We start from the raw sequence: 21746 nt of genomic DNA, 5'->3' as shown, positions 1-21746 counted from the left end.
TCATTTTCATTAGTCTGTATATATCTTTTGATCTCTGCACTTATTTCTTCTTTGACCCATTCATTTTTTAAAAGTATGTTGTTTAGTTTTCACATTTTTGTGGGATTTTTTTCCTCCTTTTTGCAGTTGAATTCTAGTGTCAAGGCTTTATGATCAGAAAATATGCTTGGTACAACTTCGATTTTTCTGAATTTGCTGATGTTGTTTTTGTGGCCCAACATATGGTCAATTCTTGAGAATGATCCATGTACACTGGAGAAAAATGTATATTCAGTCACTTTGGGATGAAATGTCCTATAGATGTCTATCATATCCAGGTACTCTAGTGTTTTGTTTAAGGCCACTATGTCTTTGTTAATTCTCTGTTTGGATGACTGATCTAGAGCCGTCAGTGGTGTATTGAGGTCTCCAAGTATGATTGTATTTTTGTCAGTTTTTGTTTTAAGGTCAATAAGTAGCTGTCTTATATATTTTGGTGCTCCTTGGTTTGGTGCATATATATTAAGAATTGTTATGTCTTCTTGATTCAGTGTCCCCTTAGCCATTATGAAATGGCCATTTTTGTCTCTGAGTACTTTTGTTGTCTTGTAGTCAGCATTATCAGATATGAGTATTGCTACACCTGCTCTTTTTTGGATGTTATTTGCTTGGAGTATTGTTTTCCAGCCTTTCACTTTGAGTTCGTTTTTATCCTTGTTACTTAGATGAGTTTCCTGTAGGCAGCATACAGTTGGATTTTCTTTTTTAATCCATTCTGCTACTCTGTGTCTTTTTATTGGTGAGTTTAATCCATTTACATTTAGTGTAATTATTGACACTTGTGAGTTCCCTATTGCCATTTTATAGATTGCTTTCTGTTAGTTTTGTGTCTTGTTTGATCCTTCTCTTTCATTTTTTTTATCTTTTGTTTTTATTTGGTTGTATTCCATACATCTTTCCACTGTTGCTATCTTTTTTATCTCATGTGCTTCTGTGGTGGTTTTTTCAATGGTGGTTACCTTTAGGTAATGAAAAGGGTTCCTACCCTGTTCATTGTAGCGCACTATTTTGTTAGTACTTTTGCACTCCATCGTCCTTTGCTACTGTTAATCTCCATCCTCTCCCCCCCTTTTTTTTGTTGTTGTCACAGTTTAAATTTGGTTTTATTGTGTTCTTCTTGGAGCTTTTACTTGTGGCTTTATTTTTTTTTTGTTCTTTGTATCTAATTGGAGAACCCCCTTTAGTAATTCCTGGAGTGGGGGTTTTCTGATGATAAATTCCCTCATCTTTTCTGTATCTGTGAATGTTTTTATTTCTCCTTCATATTTGAAGGATAGCTTTGATGGGTATAGTATTCGTGGCTGAAAGTTCCTCTCTTTCAGGACTTTAAATATTGCGGTCCACTCTCTTCTAGCTTGTAGAGTTTCTGCTGAGAAATCTGATGATAATCTAATGGGCCTTCCTTTATATGTTGTATTCTTCTTTTCCCTGGCTGCTTTGAGAATTTTTTCTTTACTGTTGGTTTGTGTCAATTTCATTATGATGTGCCTTGGAGTAGGTTTGTTGGGGTTAAGAAAACTCGGAGTTCTGTTTGCTTCATGAATTTGAGGCTTTAGTCCTTTCCACAGGCTTGGGAAGTTCTCATCTATTATTTGTTTGAGTATGTTCTCCATTCCATTTTCTCTCTCTTCTCCCTCTGATATACCTATTATTCTTATGTTATTCTTTTTGATGGAGTCAGATAATTCTTGTAGGGCTATCTCATTTTTTTTAATTTTTGAGTCTCTTTCTTCTTCTCTCTGTTGTGCCTCAAGTTGCTTGTCTTCTATTTCACTAATCCTCTCTTCTATCTGGCCTGTTCTATTAGCCAAGCTTGTTACCTCGTTTTTCAGCTCGTGAATTGAGTTTTTCATCTCTGTTTGATTTGTTTTTATAGTTTCAATTTCCTTGGACATATATTCTTTGTGTTCATTGAGTTGTTTTCTGAGCTCCCTAAATTGCCTTTCTGTGTTTTCTTATATATCTCTGAGTATTTTTAGGATTTCTATCTTGAATTCTCTGTCATTTAACTCCAAGGTTTCCAATATATTAAATTTTTTCTCCATAGATTTTTCCTCTTCTATCTGTGTTACCTCTCTTTCTTTTGTATCCATGATATTCTATTTTCTCTTCCTTAATGGCTTCCGAGGGTGGTTTTGTTGATAGTATTAATGAGATTTAATAAAAAATAAAAAGTTAAAAAAATAAAAAATTGAAAAAAGTTTTTTTTTTAAAAAAATAAAAATTAATAATGAAATAAAGAGAAATAAAATAAAATAAAAATTTAAAAAAAGGAAATTATTCCCCCCCTCCTTTTTTCCTTTCCTCTCCTCTCCCCTCTTTCTTGAGAAAATCTTGTGGTGAACTGTGAATTATATTGTATTTAATAGAACAAACAATGCCTGTAATGGAGGGCCTGAATTGGGGAAAAGTAATAAAGGGGCAAGAAAAAATAAATAAATAAATAAATAAAGGGATGGGGGTATGGACCCACAAAAAGCAAATAATGAAAAAATTTGGATCAAGAATAAAGTGAATTGCATTTAGGTGTTGGTTGACTAAGAGTTATGATGAGAGGAGTAAGAGGGAAACAGGAAAATGGGGGGACAAATTAAAAAATTACTATTTTATTTAGTGGAACAAGAGCTTGATAAAACGGAGAGCCAGGGATGGGAGCACTGCTAGTGAGTTAAAAAGGTGAAGTAAAAACCCCCCAAAATGCCACAAACATAAGTTTGAGTCCCAGATAAAATAATTTGTTTGTTATTGAGGTTTGAATGAGAGGAGATGTAAAGGAAAAAGGAAGAAACTAATATAGACGGAGAAAAGAAGAGAGAGAGAGAAAAAAACGAGGGAACCACTAAAAGAAGAAAAAAGAAAAAAGAGGATAAAACTCTTTCTTATAACAATCTAGTTTTATGTATCTTCTTTATTGTTCTTATTTAAGTATTAAATGCATGAAATAATAAAATACCTTTTGGTATGTCTCTTTTTTATATTTAAAATGTTCATTAAGGCAGAGAATCGGTTGTTAAATTATTTGAATCCCACCACTGGTCTTAACCTAATATCAAATCTAGACAAAAATATTACACAAATAGCTCTAAAAAATAAAGATGGAGAGCTGAAATTTTCTTATTTTAAGAATTACTATAAAGCTACAACAACCAAAACATCATAGTAAATGAGTTCATCAGGGTTTCAGGACAGATCTATAATAAACATCAATGTGTTTCTATATCCTAGCAATGAATAATCTGAAAATTAAATCAAGAAAATACAATAATTTTATTTACAATAATGTCATGAAAAGATGTTCAGTATCACTAGTCATTAGGGAAATGCAAATTAAATTGCAATGAGATATCACCTCATGACTGTTAGAGTGGCCATCATAAAAAAGACAAGAGATAACAAATGCTGGTGTGGATATGAAGGAAAGAAAACCATGTGCACCGCTGATGGGATTGTAAATTAATACAGCCACTGTGGAAAACAATGTGGAGTTTCCTCCAAAAATTAAAAATAAAACTACCATATGGTCTAGTAATTCCACTTCTGAGAATACATTTAAAGGAAACAAAAACACTAATTTACAAAGATATCTGCACCCATGTTCATAGAGTAATTATTTAAAAGGACTAAACCATGGAAATAAACATGGATGAATGGTAAAGAAGTTGATGTATATGCATATACACATACACATGCAATGGAATGTTATTTAACCATAAAAAAATGAGGAAATCCTACCTTTCATGACAACACAGATGGATCTTGATGGCATTATGTTAAGTGAACTAGGTCAGACAGAGAAAGACAAATACTGTTTGATCACATTTACATGTGAAATTTAAAACAAAAAGAAAAGAAAGAAAGAAAAAGCCATAATTCACATATCAGACATGTGCTTATCAGAGGCAGAGGGTAAGGAGAGGGGGGTTGGAAAAAAAAAAGTGGTCAAACTGTACAAATTTCTAGTTACAAGTGCTAGTATGTAATATACAACAGTATGACTAGAGTCAGCACTGCTATATGATCTATAGAAAAGTTTTAAGAGTGTGATTCTGAAGCATTTTCATTTTGAGAGAAAATTACAGGTATTTTCTTTTTTATATATTATATCTATGTTAGATGATGGATGTTAGCTGAAACTGTTGCAATAATCATTTTACCACATATATAAATCAAACCATTATCCTGTACAGCTTAAACTTTACAAGTGATGTATGTCAATTACTTCTCAATAAAACTGGAAAAAACCACAGTAAGATACCATTTCACACCCACTAATATGGCTGTAATAATAAAGTCAGATGAGAATGTGTAGAAATAGACATCCCGGTACATTGCTAGTGGGAATGTGAAATGGTGCAGTCCCTTTGGGAAACAGTTCCTCAAATTTCCAAACAGACAGTTACTATATGACCTAGCAATTGCACTTCTAGGTTCACACAAAAACCTGTAGTAAATGTTCATAGCAGTATTATTCATAATAGCCAAAAGGTAGAAACAACTCAAATGTCCATTTAATGATGAATGCATAAACCCAATGTAGAATATCCTTACAATGCAAAAATATTTAGCCATAAAAAGAATGATACACATACTACAACATAGATAAACCTTGAAAACATGCTAAGCGAAAGAAAAATGCCATGCCTTGTATGATACCATTTGTATGAAAGGTTCAGAATAAGCAAATCCATACAGACAGAAAGTAAATCAGTGGCTGCCAGGAGCTGGGGGTTGTGGGGTGGAATGGAGAAGATGGAAGGTGACTGCTAACGAGTATGGGGTTTCTTTTAGGGGCAATGAAAATGTCCTGGAATGAGATCGTGGTGATGGTTGCATAACCTTGTGAATATATTAAATACCACTAAATTGTACACTTTAAATGATAAATTTACTGTTTGTTAATTATATAACAATAAAGGTGTTTCAAAAGTAATGTAATCAGAAGACAACTAACTTATCTTTCCACCACCAGTTCAGTTACATAAACTCTCCTCCATTTACTAACTCCTTCCATGATTTCTTAGTCCATCCCACCACTCCATTGACATGATCTTCTCAAGGTCATTAATGACCTCTGTTTGTCAAATTCATTGTCAACTTCTGTCCTAATTTTACTCAATTTTAGTAACATCAAAAATAAGTTTATCATTGCATTGTCTTTGAAACAACATTTTTTTAGAGTTCTAGAGTTCCATGAAATCTCATTCACCTACTTTTTCCTTACCAGATTTATATAACCAGCTGTATATTCATAATCCTTACTTAGAAGTCTAAGAGGTGCCTAAAAACTAAACTGTAGATGACAAAATTCTTATCTACCTGCTATAATCCTATCCCATATATGCACATCAGGCCCTTATCTATTCTTTCCTAGTCTTTTCGTTTTTAAAAAATGTTTATTGTATTGATTTTAGAGAGAGAGAGGAAGGAAGATAGCAAGGGAGATACAAAAACATTGATCTGTCCTTGTATGTGCCCTGACCAAGGATCGAACTGGCAACCCCTGTGCTTTGGGGCAGTGCTCTAACCAATCGAGCTATCTAGCCAGAGCAGATGCTTATTTTTTAAATGTCTGCATTTTTGCAAGATATATGAAACCAAAAGATTTTATTCTAAAACAAAAAAGTAATATACATGGTCACATGCACATGAAGTTGGTAGTATTAATTTTACAGGTAGAGGTCTTTGTTCACACTGTTAATATAAATAATCAAATCTCCAGTTTTACAAAATAACATTAAAACTATATCATAGAGCCCTGGCCGGTTGCCTCAGTGGTAGAGCGTCTGCCTGGCGTGCAGAAGTCCCGGGTTCGATTCCCGGCCAGGGCACACAGGAGAAGCGCCCATCTGCTTCTCCACCCCTCCCCCTCTCCTTCCTCTCTGTCTCTCTCTTCCCCTCCCGCAGCCCAGGCTCCATTGGAGCAAAGATGGCCCGGGCGCTGGGGATGGCTCCTTGGCCTCTGCCCCAGGCGCTAGAGTGGCTCTGGTCGCGGCAGAGCAACGCCCTGGAGGGGCAGAGCATCGCCCCCTGGTGGGCAGAGTGTCGCCCCTGGTGGGCGTGCCAGGTGGATCCCGGTCGGGCGCATGCGGGAGTCTGTCTGACTGTCTCTCCCCATTTCCAGCTTCAGAAAAATACAAAAAACAAACAAACAAAAAAAAACTATATCATAGAAATTTCACGGAACCCAACTAGTAAGTTAATGACTATGGCCTAGTTTATAATATTATGGCTTCGTTCAGCCATTGTTTCAGAAAACAAACAGCATAGTTTGGTGCTAGATCAAGGCCCTTCATTAGGTCCTGGATACTCATGCCCTCTGAGTTGCAGTGAGACCTTAGCATAACATTGAATTTTACTCCATAAAATTAAGACTGGGGCATTATTACATTTTATTGGTTAGAACACAGGAGATAGGGAAAAATGATAGGTTCAGGCCCCTTCTTGTACTAAAACCATTGACTGACTAAGAATCAAGGTCAGTCGTATTACAAATTGAAAGTAGTAACTTGACCGGCTTTGGCACAGTGGATAGAGCCTCAACTTCGGATGCTGAGGACCCGGGTTTGAAAGCCCAAAGTTGCCAGCTTGAGTGCGGGCTCATCCGCTGTGAGCACAGACTTGACACCTTGAATCCAAGATCATCAACATGATCCCAAGGTTGTTGACTTGAGCCAGGAACCACTAGCTCAGCTGGAGACCCCTGGTCAAGGCACATATGAGAAGCAATCAGTGAGCAACTAAAGTGATGCAAGTATGACTTATTGCTTCTCATCTCTCTCCCTTCCTGTTTCCCTCTCTCAAAACAAAACAAAACAAAACAAAAACAAAAAAACACACCCACAGCAAAGAAAGAATTGAAAATTATAGAAATCACTTGGCTTTTTTTGGGTGGAAATATATCAATCCAGAAACATTGTGTCTATTTCCCCAAACCTCTAGCTGGATAGAAAAACATACCTATTTTTTTCTAAAAAGGAAAAAGTATCCAAACTACCGAAAGATCTTTTTAATTTCACTGTTATATATTATGACTCCAGGAAAGAAAGAAGAGAAAAGCCAATAAGAAAATGTTCTGTAAGTCAAGATAGCTCTTAAAAGGCACGACTTCATATTTTTTCCTTGCAAATGTAACAGAAGGATGGCCAAGAATTTATTCCCAGTTTTCCAGCACCAGGTTGCTGTACTGTGGACTAAAAGAAAAGCAGTACGTCTGGTTGGCAGAAGAAAGCTCTTTACCCACCTTCTTAAATTTTCTTTTCCCAAAGAAAGTAGAATGACAGCACATTTAGATTTGCAAAAGCACTGATTGACAGAACACCCTCCCACTAATACTCTGGGATCAGTTGGAATGGAAGGGGGGGGGGGTACAAAAACCTTCAGCCAGTTCATTAAAAACATTTCTGTTTAAAATCTCCTTTGATTTTTGGCTTTTCTTGATGACTTCTCCAGACATCTGCTTTTATTCCCCTACAAGTTATTTCAAAGGATAATGAATGGTGGGTAAAAAATATATATTTTATGCTCTATGGGAAAAAGAAAGTATAGATTATTTTTGTCCTTGCTTTGATCATTCTTTCCATGACTCTCCAGTCAGCTACATAAACTATTCCTGAGATCAAAACATAATTCCTGTTATCACTCTGAATGAGTATCTGCCTGAGTGAATGTGCAGAAGTTTCTTTCCATTGGCCTGTTCAGGAGCACAGTTTTTAGAAATATATAGCATAGAACTCCTATAACTGTGTTCATTAAAAACTCTTGTCACTGACAAGGGTTCCTTGGACTCTCAGTATATTTAATAGCTTTGAAATAAGACTCAAGTGTTGTTTCTTTTTATGTAACTACAAATGTGTACCTGTTGTCCCTAATGATCTCGTTCTCCCAATTCTGTTTTTCCCAGTTTGTCCCAGCTGGAGTCAATAATGGCCTCACGCTGGACTAGGCTGATCCTAGTTTTCTAGTAGAGCCTGAGCAGGTCAGATCAGAGCAGTTTTATTCCTGCCGCCTATCAATAGATCATAGAACCATTATTCTTCCTGTTTTGTAATTGGCATGGGGATAGAAAACTCTTGGATTGGAGCATGAGAACATTTTGTTGCAGGTTTTTCTCCCCTCATTACCCACTGTATTAATCCAATGATGAATTGGCTTTGCTTTCCTTGCTGGACTTGAACTAGTCCCTGAGCCAGAACTCACTTGGCTGACACCAAATCCTGACTTGATTAGCACAAGCATCTTTTCGGTGGGCCCTGACTTCTGGCAAGAGGCTTGCTGTGAGAGAGAAATGATCAACATTAAAAATGGATTCCTGTTGCAGTCCTCCACCTTACTGATGGGGACCCTTAGTTACTCAGCCTTAGGCTGCCATTCTTTTGGTTTTTGGGTATTTGACTTCCCGGCTACTCTCCTAAAAGCTGGCTGCTCAAGGCTGGTTGGTATTCTTGTACCCTGCTCTTCACACTACCAACTTTTTCTTCCTTTCTTGGTTATACATGTTGCTCAGGTACCAGGATGTCTCATGTCTCAGTCTGCCCAATTGTTGATACTATGACGTTTTTCCTTATATGCACATATAAATGCATGTGTTTTATTATTTTAAGATAAACTCACTAAAGATGAAGGCACTGTATCTCCAACTTACCCTAGAATCCTCAGATGCTGATGTGGAAGAAGGTAGTCTTGAAGCTACTTGAAGCCCTTGAAATGACTACTCAGCTGACTCTAGAGAATTTTTGTTACTATTGATAACATGTCCATCAACTTCAAGATCTATGACATGCCTGACTGACACTTCATATATCTACCCAAGGCTAACAGAAATCACTGCTCAGAATTCCATTACTTAAAGATTTTTGGACTCTCCAGAACTTCAGAAGCATTCCTTCTCCCAATAATCCAATTAATTCCTAAAGTTGACTTAAATTTAGCCTTTAACCCAGTTAAGCAAAATGCATGATGCTGATATCTAAATAAATTATCTGGTTTTATAGACTTTGGTAGCTGAGAGATATCAAAGTTGTTACTCTGGCTGTAGCTTTATTTCCCACAGAACATCTCTAGTAGTACTGAGTCTCTTGCCATCTACTAAAAGCATTTTTCTATCGACACAAGTTTTAATTCTCTGCCTCCTAGAAATCATTTTTTTTCTTGCATCTTTCCCAGATCATTTTTTAAGTCTATTTGAAAAATATTTTCTCTAATACCAAATCAGAGAAAAAAATTCATTGTTCACACTTTTTGTTTGAACCTTGTCCTTTGTAATAGAGCTTAGATTCTTCTTCCAGAACACAGACCATAAAGTTAATGGTAATCTTAGGCAAAAGTATAATTACAGCACATCTAGGGCACTTGGAAGAGATTTGTTGGTGTCCCTGCTTCCTGTGCTCACAGTGAACTACAAAGTTCTGTGGTTGTACCAATGAATGGCCAGGCAACATGTTGGCTTTTGTCTTGGTCACTAAGAATTCCTGTTAATATTGTTTTGAAGTCTGTCTGGCTTTTGTCTTCTTCTCAAGCAGCCAATCTGATACATATTAGTAATTTTTACCTTATGAATGTTCCTGTTTCCCTTGTGGATGCTAAACATCATATCCAACATAGTTCACAGTTGTTATCTTGGAGTTGTTTGTTTGTTTGTTGATTGATTTTAGGGAGAGTGGAAGAAAGAGAGGGAGTGAAAGAGAAATATCGACTATTTTTGTTCTGGTTTTCAATTTTTATTTATTGACTTGAGAGAGAGAGAGAAACATTGACTTGCTATTTTAGTTATTTATGCATTCGTTAGTTGCTTCTTTTATGTGTGTTGGAGATTGAACCTGCAAACTTGATTTGTCAAGATGTTTTAACCAACTGAGCTATTCAGCCAGGGCAAAAGAGTAACATCGATTTGTTATGACACTATTTATGCATTCATTGGTTGATTCTGTTTTTAATTTTTTAATTTATGTATTGATTATTAGAAAAAGAGAAAAAGGAAGGGAGAGAGAGAAAGAGAAACATCAATCTGTTGTTCCATTTATGCATTCAGTGGTTGATTCTTGTATGCACCTTGACCAGGGATTGAACCCACAAGTTTGGCATATCTGGATGACACTCTAACCAACTGAGCTAACCAGCCAGGGCTATCCTGTAGTTTTTAGTCACTATCATCCTGTAATTGCCTTCATCTCTTTTTTAAATTGAATTCCCAGTTTGCTTGACCCTACTATTCCTTTTTTGTTTGCTTGTTTTTGATGAGGTATATTTTCTGTTAGTTGCCTGAAGAAGGTTTTGTGAAAGTATTTCAGGATTCAACTAGGAAAAAAAAAAAAGAATAGGAGATATATACTTTGGAATTGGCTTATGTGATTGTGGGAGCTGATTAGGCAGGTCTGAAATCCATAGAGCAGGCTGTCAGGAAAGGCAGGTCAGAAGTCTCAAATAGGCTAAAGCTGAAGTCCACAGATGGGATTCTTTACTTCTTCCAGGAAACCTCAGTTCTGCTCTTAAAGCCTTTCAACTGATTGGATCAGGCCCACTCAGCATATCAAAAATAATCTCATTTACTTAAACTTAACTGATATAAATGTCTATTTTTTTCTATTCTTTCTTGAAATCCTAAAAGTTGTCTAAAAGCTACAAGAACAGTGTGATGAACCATCCTTATTCAATGAGTGTGCATATCCAGTGACATAAATAGGATATCTCTGCTTAGATACTGTTGAATAAGTTTCTATAAGCTTTTATTTTGGTTCCCCTTTCTCTAGCCTCGGTTAGAATTACTGTGCTTCCGTTAACACATCCCATCCTTTCTACAGATAATAAATGCATGTAATTAACTTACTGCTTTTCTTACTTACATTTGGTTCCTTGCCTGGATTCTGATCTCCTCAGGAAACAGAAAAGATCTCATGAATACGGAACTCCTACAGCTGGCTGCTTTCATCTGTCGTCATCCCCCCCTACCCGTGGGGTTTACGCTCCGAGACCCCCAGAGGATTCCTACAGCCAAGGATAGTCACAACCCTTACATGCACTGTTTTTTCTTAATTATACACACTCATGATAAAGTTTACTTTATAAATTAAGCACAGTAAGAGGTTAACAACATTAACTAACAATAAACTAGAACAATTGTAACAAAATGTAATAAAAGTTATATGTATGTGGTCTATTTAGCTCTCAAATATCTTTTTGGACTCTATTCATCCTTTGCCTTCGCAGGATAATGTGAGATGATAAAATGCTATGTGATGAGATAAAAGGAGGTGAATAAAACATTATTAAGTATAATAAGGGTGACCTGAATACAATACTGCATTACGGAAACAGTTGATCTGATAACCTAAACGTTCAGTAAGTGACTAATGGGCAGTGAATATGCATGGCATAGAGACACCAGACAAGAGAATGATTCAGACCCTGCACAGGATAGCACAAGATATCATTATGCTACTCAGAATATGCAATTTAAAACTTACGAATTACTTCTGGAGTTTTCCATTTAGTATTTTTAGACAACCGTTGACCATAGTAACTGAATCAGTAGAAAGAAAAGCCATGGATAAGAGGGGACTGTTAAACTGTGTTTTAATTCTCATTATATTGAATCTTATATTTTGACTTTTTCCTGACCTTACCTAAGCTTCTGAGAGTTTCTCATTGTACCCATATAAGCCATACAGAATTTGAACTTCTAGTATGAAAATGCTAAGAATCTGGATATTATGTTCTTTAATCATTCTAAAGCAAACAATAAAATTCACATCCAATTTCCTACTAGTATGACAAATTTTACCTTAAACAGTATGGGAAAAATGCATTCTAGCTTCATCCACATTAGCAATGAATTTCAATTTGTAATCTTCCCCAGTTGGCTTTAGAAGTACTAGCATTCTTTTCCCATATCCTTATCTATAGCTTCAGCCTCCAACCAAGTCCCTGAGACATATGGTTCTATATTTCTTGGAAGGTTTGCCGCAATTCATTACTATGCTCAAAAATCCCTTGACTCCAGCTACAATCCTGGGTAATTACTCCAATGTGGAAAAGAGTCAAACTGCATGTGAACGTGCTTCTCCAATAATTTCTAGCCCAACTCTTCAAAGCAAAAGCACATAATCTTGCTTAGATTTTAGAATTGTGGAGTAAAAGTTCAGTTAAGTGTTTTATATAATGCTACTTTGGACAGTAAACATTGGGAGTACACAGGCTTTATTCAGCTTTGAATTCTTAGTATTTAAAAATATTTCTATGCTATAAAGAGGGCTGGTCTGTATCACTACTCCTTAATAGTAGCTTTGTCAACAAGAAAATTGATTAACCAAAATGAAATATTCACAGTCAATAAGTACTTGCAGCAAAATAACTTATTGTCAGACTGTGTATATGCTAAACAATCTTATGTGGAATCCCAGTATATAAAATAGATAAGAATTGATCAGGTTGAGGAGTATGAGATGCAGTGGGTTTAGCTTTCTTTTTGTAACACGGAGGCCAGCAAAATACATCTAGAGAATCTCAGAGCTTCACAGAACAAGCCAGGAAAACCATAAATATATATTAGTTCCAAGAATATTTTGGTTATTTGTTTAATAATATATTGATTATTTTTGCTATGTAAGATGTAGTCAATAAGAGCCAGTCAATTAAACAACTTTTAGGAGGACTCACTGTATGTAAGCTTAAAATAACATCCAAAGGAAGAAATTGCTATGGAAAATAAAATCTTTGAACCTAGAGAAAATCTAAAATGAAAACATAAGAAGGGCACTACTGCAGAAAAAATCTTGGAGCATAAATAAGCAAATATGCAGCGGTCCCCAAACTTTTTCAGAGGGGGCCAGTTCACTGACCCTCAGACCGTTGGAGGGCTGCCACATACAGTGCTCCTCTCGCTGACCACCAATGAAAGAGGTGCCCCTTCTGAAAGTGCAGCGGGGGGCTGGATAAATAGCCTCAGGGGGCCACATGCGGCCCGCGGGCCGTAGTTTGGGGACGCCTGATAGAGCATAGCTGATCTTGTTTGATCTGGGAAACTAAGTAGAGCAAATCTTAGTAAGTATGTAGCTAGAAAATGCCTAAGGTTACCAAGAGCTATCTGCATATTAAATAGTTTTGGAGCAAAGATGTAGTTGTGCTTACCAGGAATCCATTAAACATAATGTGTTACTCACCAGCACTTTGGCACAGTTGTTTTGCTTGTTGTGAACATAAATATAACTGAGACACACCAGGATCTTAAAGTGCTTTATGAGTCACCAAGAGAAAATTACACTACCTCCAACAGATGTATAGTTGTATGACTGTAATGTAATGTAATAATAAAGGTAATATTTAACATAGCTGTCTATTATTATTGTTGGAGATCTATTGGAAACCTTATATGGTATATCCATATAAGTAACCAAAATATCTGTAGGGCTTGGCTATTGCATTAACTGACTGTATCACATAAATGAAGTTCCATATAAATGCTAAAGAGAAGCTAAAGTCATTGAAGGGATTATAATCAAGAATATAAAACAGAAAGGTTTGGGGAAATTTAAAGGTTGAAAGGTTGGCAAAGAAAGGTACAAGAGGGCATTAATTATTAATTGAATAAGTTCTGGAAAATATAATGTATAGCATGAGGACTACATTAACAATTCTGTATTGTATACTTATAAATAGCTAAAACAATAGCTTTTGAAGGTTTTCACCACCCACATATAGATAGATATAAAGAATGTGGTTAACTTTATTATAATAATAATTTCACAGTATATACATATATCAAATCATCATGTTGTATATCAGTGGTAGTCAACCTGGTCCCTACCACCCACTAGTGTGCATTCCAGCTTTCATGGTGGGAGGTAGTGGAGCAACCAAAGTATAAATAAAAACATAGATTTAACTATAGTAAGTTGTTTTATAAAGATTTATTCTGCCAAATTTAGCGAAAATCTGACATAGAGTACTTGATAAGTAATTATTATTATATGCTTTAACTTGCTGTAACTCTGCTTTATAAATTTTATAAAGTAAAGTTACTTCCCTACTTTATAAATCACCATTACTGTGGAACCGGTGGGCGGTTAGAAAATTTTACTACTAACAGAGATACAAAAGTGGGCGGTAGGTATAAAAAGATTGACTACCCCTGTTGTATACCTTAAATTTACATAATGTTATTTGTCAATTGTATCTCTATAAAGCTAGAAAAAAATAAAATTAAAGAAAGAAGACTCTTCTCTTGTTTACATAGGCCTAAATTCACTTTCTTTTTCAGTTGGCATCTGTCCTCAGTTGCATCTGGTGTGTGCTTCAATGACAATGGCAATAATGCTTTCTTTGTGAATCTGTCTGTGTGACCTTGGCTGAAACAGACTTGAATGCAGAGCCCACATTTGCTCCTTCTTCTCCATGGTACTTGAGCATGGTGACAGTGCCACATGGATGGCATTCAGAAATAACTGTTGTGTCTCTAAACAGTGGTGAGCTGGTCCCCAGAGATTCTAAAGGCTGAATGTTTTGATTCTGCAGCCCAATGATGCAATCATACAGGCTCAGCCTATCCTGACTAAGCATTTATCCTCATTAATTAGTCTATGCAGGTAGTTTCTCAGGGGGTTACTGTATAGCTGCTGTAGGGCATATAAATTTTAATCCAATATAGTTCTCTCCCCTAAGGATCTTGTTATGGTTATTCTTATATCTCCCCTTCTGCCTATTTCTGAAAAATTTTCACTTCTCTTCTGGAACACTGTATTAGGATTAGACTTGCTTCCAGGGACTGGCCATGGCTTAGAAAAATGAATCTCTTGCTTGCCAGGATTCCTGTACAAACTCTGCCAAGTCAAATTTTGTGCCAAAGGGAATGTGTGCTTTGTTTCATCAGCACGAATTTCTGAGCTGGGGCCTAGAAAAAGAAAACACAGATTTTGTCAGTATCTATAGAGCCAGAAAAAAGTGTCCTGATTGCAATCTGTCCTAATTACAGCTGTGCTGGTACAAAGTGTAGTACTCAGAACATCTACTGTGGTGTCATAGCAACCAAATTCAATTTCTACATGCTGGAAATGCTAGGCCTTTTACATGGACTGGCTGTACAACTTGTTATGTATTCATTCCTTGAGTTGTAAGTGACTTTGTCTTGGATAAGTTTGCCTTACTCATGACAATTCTGTCTCTTCTACCCACCCAGAATGTCGGGTTCCTCCTCATCCCCACGATGATCCTTAAAGATTTACCTGAACTCATAAGGATGATTGGACTCAACACTGTAAGCTCACATACCTGACTTTCCCACTCTGTCAACAGCCTCTTTCCTGGAGAATCTCCAAGTGTGCATGTCATATCCTGTTAGGTAGATTTTGAGCCTATAGGACTGCATCTCATAGTTTTATGAGCAAAGATCACATTTAATTCTCTCTCACTTTCAGCACTTAACACATTGTTAGTGCTTTGAAAGAATGAAACAATTCCTTAGCATATGTAGGTATAGGGCATTTATAAACTTTAAAATACTTACGTCAATTATTGTACGCAATTCCCACAATTACCTGTATAGTTTGGCAAATCCTTCTTTGACAAATGAGGAAACTGAGTTGTTAAGGCTAAGTGACTTCACTGATGTCACATGAATAGTGACAGAACTAGGTTTAAGATCAAGTTCCTCTGGGTGCTAATCTGAAACCCTTTTTGTTAAATATCATCTAGTCACATCCTTATTCTCTGAAAGCCATTCCCACCAGAAATCTCATTTTAATGAGATATTTCACCCCTAGAAACCCTGCAGTGTAACTAGCATTTACAAAATCATGTTGAGTGGACGTAGTGAAAGCCGCATGGGTTTCTCAAAGTAGAAAAAAGATACAAGGACAAAAATCACAGACAGATTTTTTTAAATGACTCTTTGAGACAGGATAGTGTAACCTCAAATCCACCTTGACACCAGGTCAGTTGAAACTCAGTCTTTATCACAGGACCACTGGGTGCCTTTCTTACAGACATTATAGCTTGGTTTTAAAGGTGTTCAAATAGTGAGACTCTATCCCAGACCTTCATTGGGCTCTCTGCCATATCTATGGATCTAGGATTGTGACTTTAATTTTAGAACACAGAAGGGATCTTAATAAGGATCATGATTCACATTTCACAAATTAGGACAGAGGATGTGAACTTAAGTGACCTGTTCTATCAAGGCTACCGGGCCAGTTAGGCTTCTGTATTTCTGAACCGATTCACTCAAAAAACATTTGTTTGAAAACTTGTTTTGTTCCAGGATCTATTCTGGGTAGTGGAAATACAGCAGTGGAAAAAAAAAAGACAAAAATTATTGCTTCAATAGAGTTTATATTCTAGTGGAAGAAGGCAAACAGTAACTAAAAATGAAAAAGTAAATTATAGAGTATATCAAATAGTGACAACATGAGAGAAAAATAAAACAGGCATCGTTAGTCTGTTTTGGTTGCTATAACAAAGTTGTACAGACTGGGTAATTTAAAAATAACAAATTTACTTCTCACAGTTCTAGACAGTAGAAGTCCAAAATCAAAGTGCCAGCATGGTCACCTTCTAGTGAATACCCTTTCTGGTTCATTGTTGGTTCATTGTTGGTGACGTCTCACTGTGTCCCACACATGGAAGGGGCTATGGAGTTATTTATTAATTGATTTTTTTTAATCGAGAGAGAGAGAGAGGAAGTGGAGAGAGAAAGAAAGGAGAGAGATAAAAAGCATCAACTCATAGTTACATCACTTTAGTTATTTCACTGAATGTTCTTTTATGTGCCTTGATGGGGGTCTCAAGCCGAGCCAGTGACCCTACACCCAAGCTGGCAAGCCCTATTCAAGCCATCGAGCCTGCACTCTAGCCAGTGACTTCTGGATTTTGAACCAGAGACCTCAGCATTCAGGGTAGATGCTCTATCCACTGCGCCAACACTGGTCAGGCTGAAAGCTCTTTTTTTTTTTTTTTTTAAATAAGAGTTCTAACCCCATTCATGAGGACTCTACCTCATGATCTAATCACCTCCCAAAGGCTTCACCTTTTTATATCATCACACTGGGCATTAGGATTTTAATATATGAATTTGAGCAGCTTGGTTAGAGTGGATGTTGGGAGGAAGACATCCAGACATTCAAACTATAGCAGCAGAAAAGGAAGGTAAGAAGTAATTCTGGGAACACTGTATAAATTTTAAATAGGGTACACAGAGAATATTCATTGACAAGGTGATGTTTTTCAGTAATAACCTAATGCCAGTGAAGGAGTAAGTAGTGAGAGTATCTGAGGAAAGCGTGTGCAAAGCCTCTACAGGCAGGCAGGGGCATGATGACATCTCAGGTAGGCCAGGACCAGGTGGCTTAAGCTGAAGGAGCAAGGGACAGAGAAATGAGATACAAGCTCTCAGAGGTCTTGGGGAACTGGGTCTGGCAAGGACTTTAGTTTTACTCTGAGTAAGATGGGGAAATATTAGAGAATTTTCAGGACTGTAGTAATATCTTTGGACTTAGTTTTAAAATGGATTATTCTGTGTTTGTTGTTGAAAATGAATTAGTATGAGGTCAGGTTAGAGCCTGGGAAACCAATTGTTATAAGACTGTTGCAATAATCCAAGCAAGAGAAGATGGTGGCTCAGATCAGATGGGAATGGTAAAATAGTCAAAGTGTTTGGAGTAAAAAAAAATATATATATATATATATATTTGTGTATGTATTTTTCTTAAGTGAGAAGCAGGGAGGCAGACAGACAGACTCCCACATGTGCCTGACCAGAATCCACCTGGCAAGCCCACTATTGGAGAATGCTCTTCCCATCTGGAGCCATTGCTCTGTTGCAACAGGAGCTATTTTAGTGCCTGAGGTGAGGTCATGGTTCCATCCTCAATGCCCGGGCCAACTTGCTCCAATGGATCCATGCCTGTGGGAGGGGAAGAGAGATATAGAGAGAAGGAAGAGGGGGAAGGGTGGATAAGCAAATGGTTGCCTTTCCTGTGTGCCCTGACTGGGAATCAAACCCAGAACATCCACACACAGGGCCGACGCTCTACTACTGAGTCAACTGGCCAGGGTGTGAATATATTTTGAAGATGGATCCAAGAGGATTTACTAAAGGGTTGGATTTTGGGTAAAAAAGAAAAATTAATGATGACTCCAAGCTTTTTAGCCTGAGTAATTGGAAAGGTAGGGTTGCACTTAACTATGAAGGAAAAGGCTACAAGAGGAGCAGATTTGTAGGGAGATGTAGAATTCAGTTTTAGAAATGTTTTGTTTGAGTGGTGACTTCAAATAGGCAGTTGAATATAAATATAGAATTTAGATAAGAGAATTGGACTACATAATTTAGTGGTCATCGGAGTATTGATTATAATTAAAGCCATGAGAATACCAAGAAAGCGAATATAGATAGAGAAATAAGAGAGCTCCAAGTATTAAGCCCTCAGATACATTTAGTAGTTTAGTCTAATCCTCAGTCTTCTGATCTCCTTACCAATATATGTACTGGACTTTTGGTTTAAGGCTCATATCATTGGTTTAACTCTAATGTGGGCTATTGAAGCCAGCATTTTATAAAGGTATCTCAAGAATTCAAAGTTTATTGTAAAACATGCTTGCCTTTGATATCATATATATAGGGATATTGTTCATATTCATAAAAGAAGAAGAGGACAACATTCCACAGGGCTATCCTGACCCTCAACTTCATAGATTTTATTATTTTTCTGCACTTTTTCCCAATCAGACTGCAATCCTGTGGACAACTAGCCCCAACTGACTGAACCATGTCCTGGATTCCTACATCTATGTAAATCTAATGCTTTGTAGGACTTTCGTGCTTTCAGATAACTTTGATATTTTTTTCTTGTAAAAAGAGAAGATTTCCTGAGAGTAAGTTTAAAGGTGACTGAACCCACATCAGCCTTTTATTCCTATTCCTTAAGCACTGGTTCTCAGATTTTAGTTTCTATAACTATCAGAAGATGCTTACTAAATGCAGACTCTCTGGTCTTATCTTCAGAGACTCAGATTCATTAGGTTCGGATTGGAGCCTATGACTTTGCACAGCAGATGCTTCTGAAGCTGAATTAGAAAAGACAATTTTTTGACAGTAGATGAATGACTCTGTAGACAATGTCTATGATAGAAGAAGATAAATTTGTAGCATTTTCTGGGAAGTTTATGGATCGATTATAATCTTGTAAAAAGTCCTAAAAGTGGATTAATTAAGTCAAACAAAGTGTACATTATAGAAAAGAGGGTGGGGTGGGGCTTCTAATCATTAGAAACCTGCTAGTGAATAAATGTGTATTTTGTCATTGAAATACAAAGAAAACATGAGTTTGAGATGGCACAGATTTTCTCTCTGAGAAATAATGTTTTGCTATTTGACTTCTAAAATCACTGTAAATTATTCTTAGAAAACAAAGCCAGCCCTGGCTGGTTTGCTTAGTGGTAGAGCATCGGCCCTGTATGTGGAAGTCTCAGGTTTGATTCCGGTCAGGGCACACAGCAGAAGAGACCATCTGCTTCTCCACCTTCCCCCCCCCCCCCGCCCCCTGTATCTCTTTCTTGCTCTTCTCCTCCTGCAGCTATAGCTTGAATATTTTGAGCAAAGTTGGCCCCGGGCACTGAGGATGGCTCCATGGCCTCAGCTTCAGGCACTAAAATAGTCCAGTTGCTGAGCAATGAAGCTGCAGCCTAGCCAGGCAGAGCATCACCTGGTAGGGACTTGCAGGGTGGATCCCAGTCAGGGTGCATACAGGAGTTTGTCTCTGCCTCCCCACCGCTCACCTAAAAAAAAAAAAAAATTATGCCCTGGCCGGATGTTAAGTGGATATAGTGTTGGCCCAACATATGGACATCTTGGGTTTGATTCCCTGTCAGGGCACAAAGAAGAAACAACTGTCTGCTTCTCTTCCTCCTCCTTTCCCTCTTCCCCTCCTGCAGCCAGTGGCTCAATTGGTTTGAGTGTTACCCCTGGCAGGCAATGAGGATAGCTCCATTGGAGCACATCAACCTCAGATGTTAAAAATAGCTCCATCCTCCAGCATCATCCCTACTAGATGGGGTTGCCAGGTAGATTACGGTTGGGGTGCATAGGGAGTCAGCCTCACTATTTCCCTTCCTCTCACCTAAAAACAAAAAACAAAGAAAAACAAAGCAGGGACCCTGGCTCAGTTGGTTATAGCATCGTCTCAGAGTGCAGAGGTCGCTGGTTTGATTTCCTGGTCAGCGCACACACAGGAGCAATTCAATGTTTCTATCTCTCTCTCCTTGCCTCTCTCAAAAAACAAAGAATAAAACAATGAAAACAACCACAAAAACCAAGCAATGAATGTATAAACAAGTAATCTCTTAGGTCCCTAAAAACTTCCCAGTTCCTTGAGTATATTTAATGTACTCAAAAGAGTGAGAACTGGTTCATATTTTCTTCACAATTTTTCCCTCCTTCTTTCAACCCAGATACCTCCTGGTGGGGTTGAGCAATTTGAAACTTTTTCCAGATATTTTGGTAAAATTTTCCTTCCTACTGTAATAATATATGAGTGAATCAGAGTTGATATATGACTAGGCTTACTACTAACTTTGAACAAGACATTTAAACCACATGAATGACAAAAAAGAGGAACTATTATATGGTCTGTACTGGGTGATTTCTAACCGCTCTCTATAAGTTCTCGAAGTTCTAAAATTCTATGAGTTCACCCAGAGTTTTTATCCACCCTTGAGAAAGACTGTGTCTTATATGCTGGAACACAGAATCATATCTCTGTTCCTCATTCCCTAAGTAAATTCAGGGGCAACTGGCAACTTATCACACACAAAGAACCGCAGCTTTTAATTCCATTTTTAATAATTTATAGATATCAAAAACTTACTGATACCAAATGTCTCATTATAATCAAGAAAAACAGTTATTACAGTTTGAAAAAAAAGGTTTTAATTTGCATGTAATATGCTTTTCAAAATTCACTTCAAAATGCACTTCTTGTCCTGTTTTGAATTCTTAGTGCCATTTCCTCTCCCCTCTGGGGGTTCTGTATATAATGATTTGTCAGTCAGTGGCATCCTATAGGTACATCTCTGTCAAAACTCCAGAAGCACATTAGCAGTAGTAAAATAAAGCCCTCAGAGGTAGGCATATTTTACTGTAAGATAACATTTCCCTTTTAGGCATTGTTTGCCAGGTGTCTTTGAACACATAGGAATTGTATTATCTCATGGCAGCAGAAGGCTCAATGTTTTCTAATGTAATTATGTGATGAAGAAAGTGTAGTTTAGAATGAACTATATTGTGCTGCTTATGATTTTAAATGACAGTTTAATAACAATAAAACAGGAAATGATAAGTAACATACTAAGAAAATAATATAAAGCTACATCAATCTATTGGTACTGAGGACTTTCTAGAATAAGTCTCTGTAATGATTAAATGGAATAATCTTTTTTTGTGATTTAAAATGATTTTTATTATTTATTTATTTAAAAATTATTTTTATTTTTTAATTATAGTCGCCATATATTATATTAGTTTTAGGTGTATACCCAGTGATTAGCATTACATAATTTACTAAATGATCATCCCAATAAATCTTGCACTCATTGACACCATATATAGTTATTAGAATATCACTATTTTCCCTATACTGTACTTTACACCCCAAACTTCCTTCCATCTGGAAACCTTCAAAATGTTCTGTGCATCTATGTGTCTGTTTCTGTTCTGCTTATTTTGTTTT

The 21746-nt window shown here is 36.8% G+C and overlaps 1 long non-coding RNA gene across 1 annotated transcript in view; it reads left to right on the top strand.

Annotated features, from left to right (window-relative positions):
- Positions 1 to 21746, top strand: part of LOC136379103 (uncharacterized) — a 64035-nt gene that overhangs the window by 22257 nt on the left and 20032 nt on the right. The window contains exon 3 of the long non-coding RNA XR_010746666.1: positions 15206 to 15283. This is a non-coding gene — a long non-coding RNA (uncharacterized lncRNA). The remainder of the gene's footprint in view (positions 1 to 15205; positions 15284 to 21746) is intronic.

Source organism: Saccopteryx leptura, chromosome 7 (genome assembly GCF_036850995.1).
Source record: "Saccopteryx leptura isolate mSacLep1 chromosome 7, mSacLep1_pri_phased_curated, whole genome shotgun sequence".
Classification (NCBI taxonomy): Eukaryota; Metazoa; Chordata; class Mammalia; order Chiroptera; family Emballonuridae; genus Saccopteryx; species Saccopteryx leptura.
Note: the sequence above shows the minus strand (reverse complement) of the source record. Positions and strands in the feature narration are given on the sequence as shown.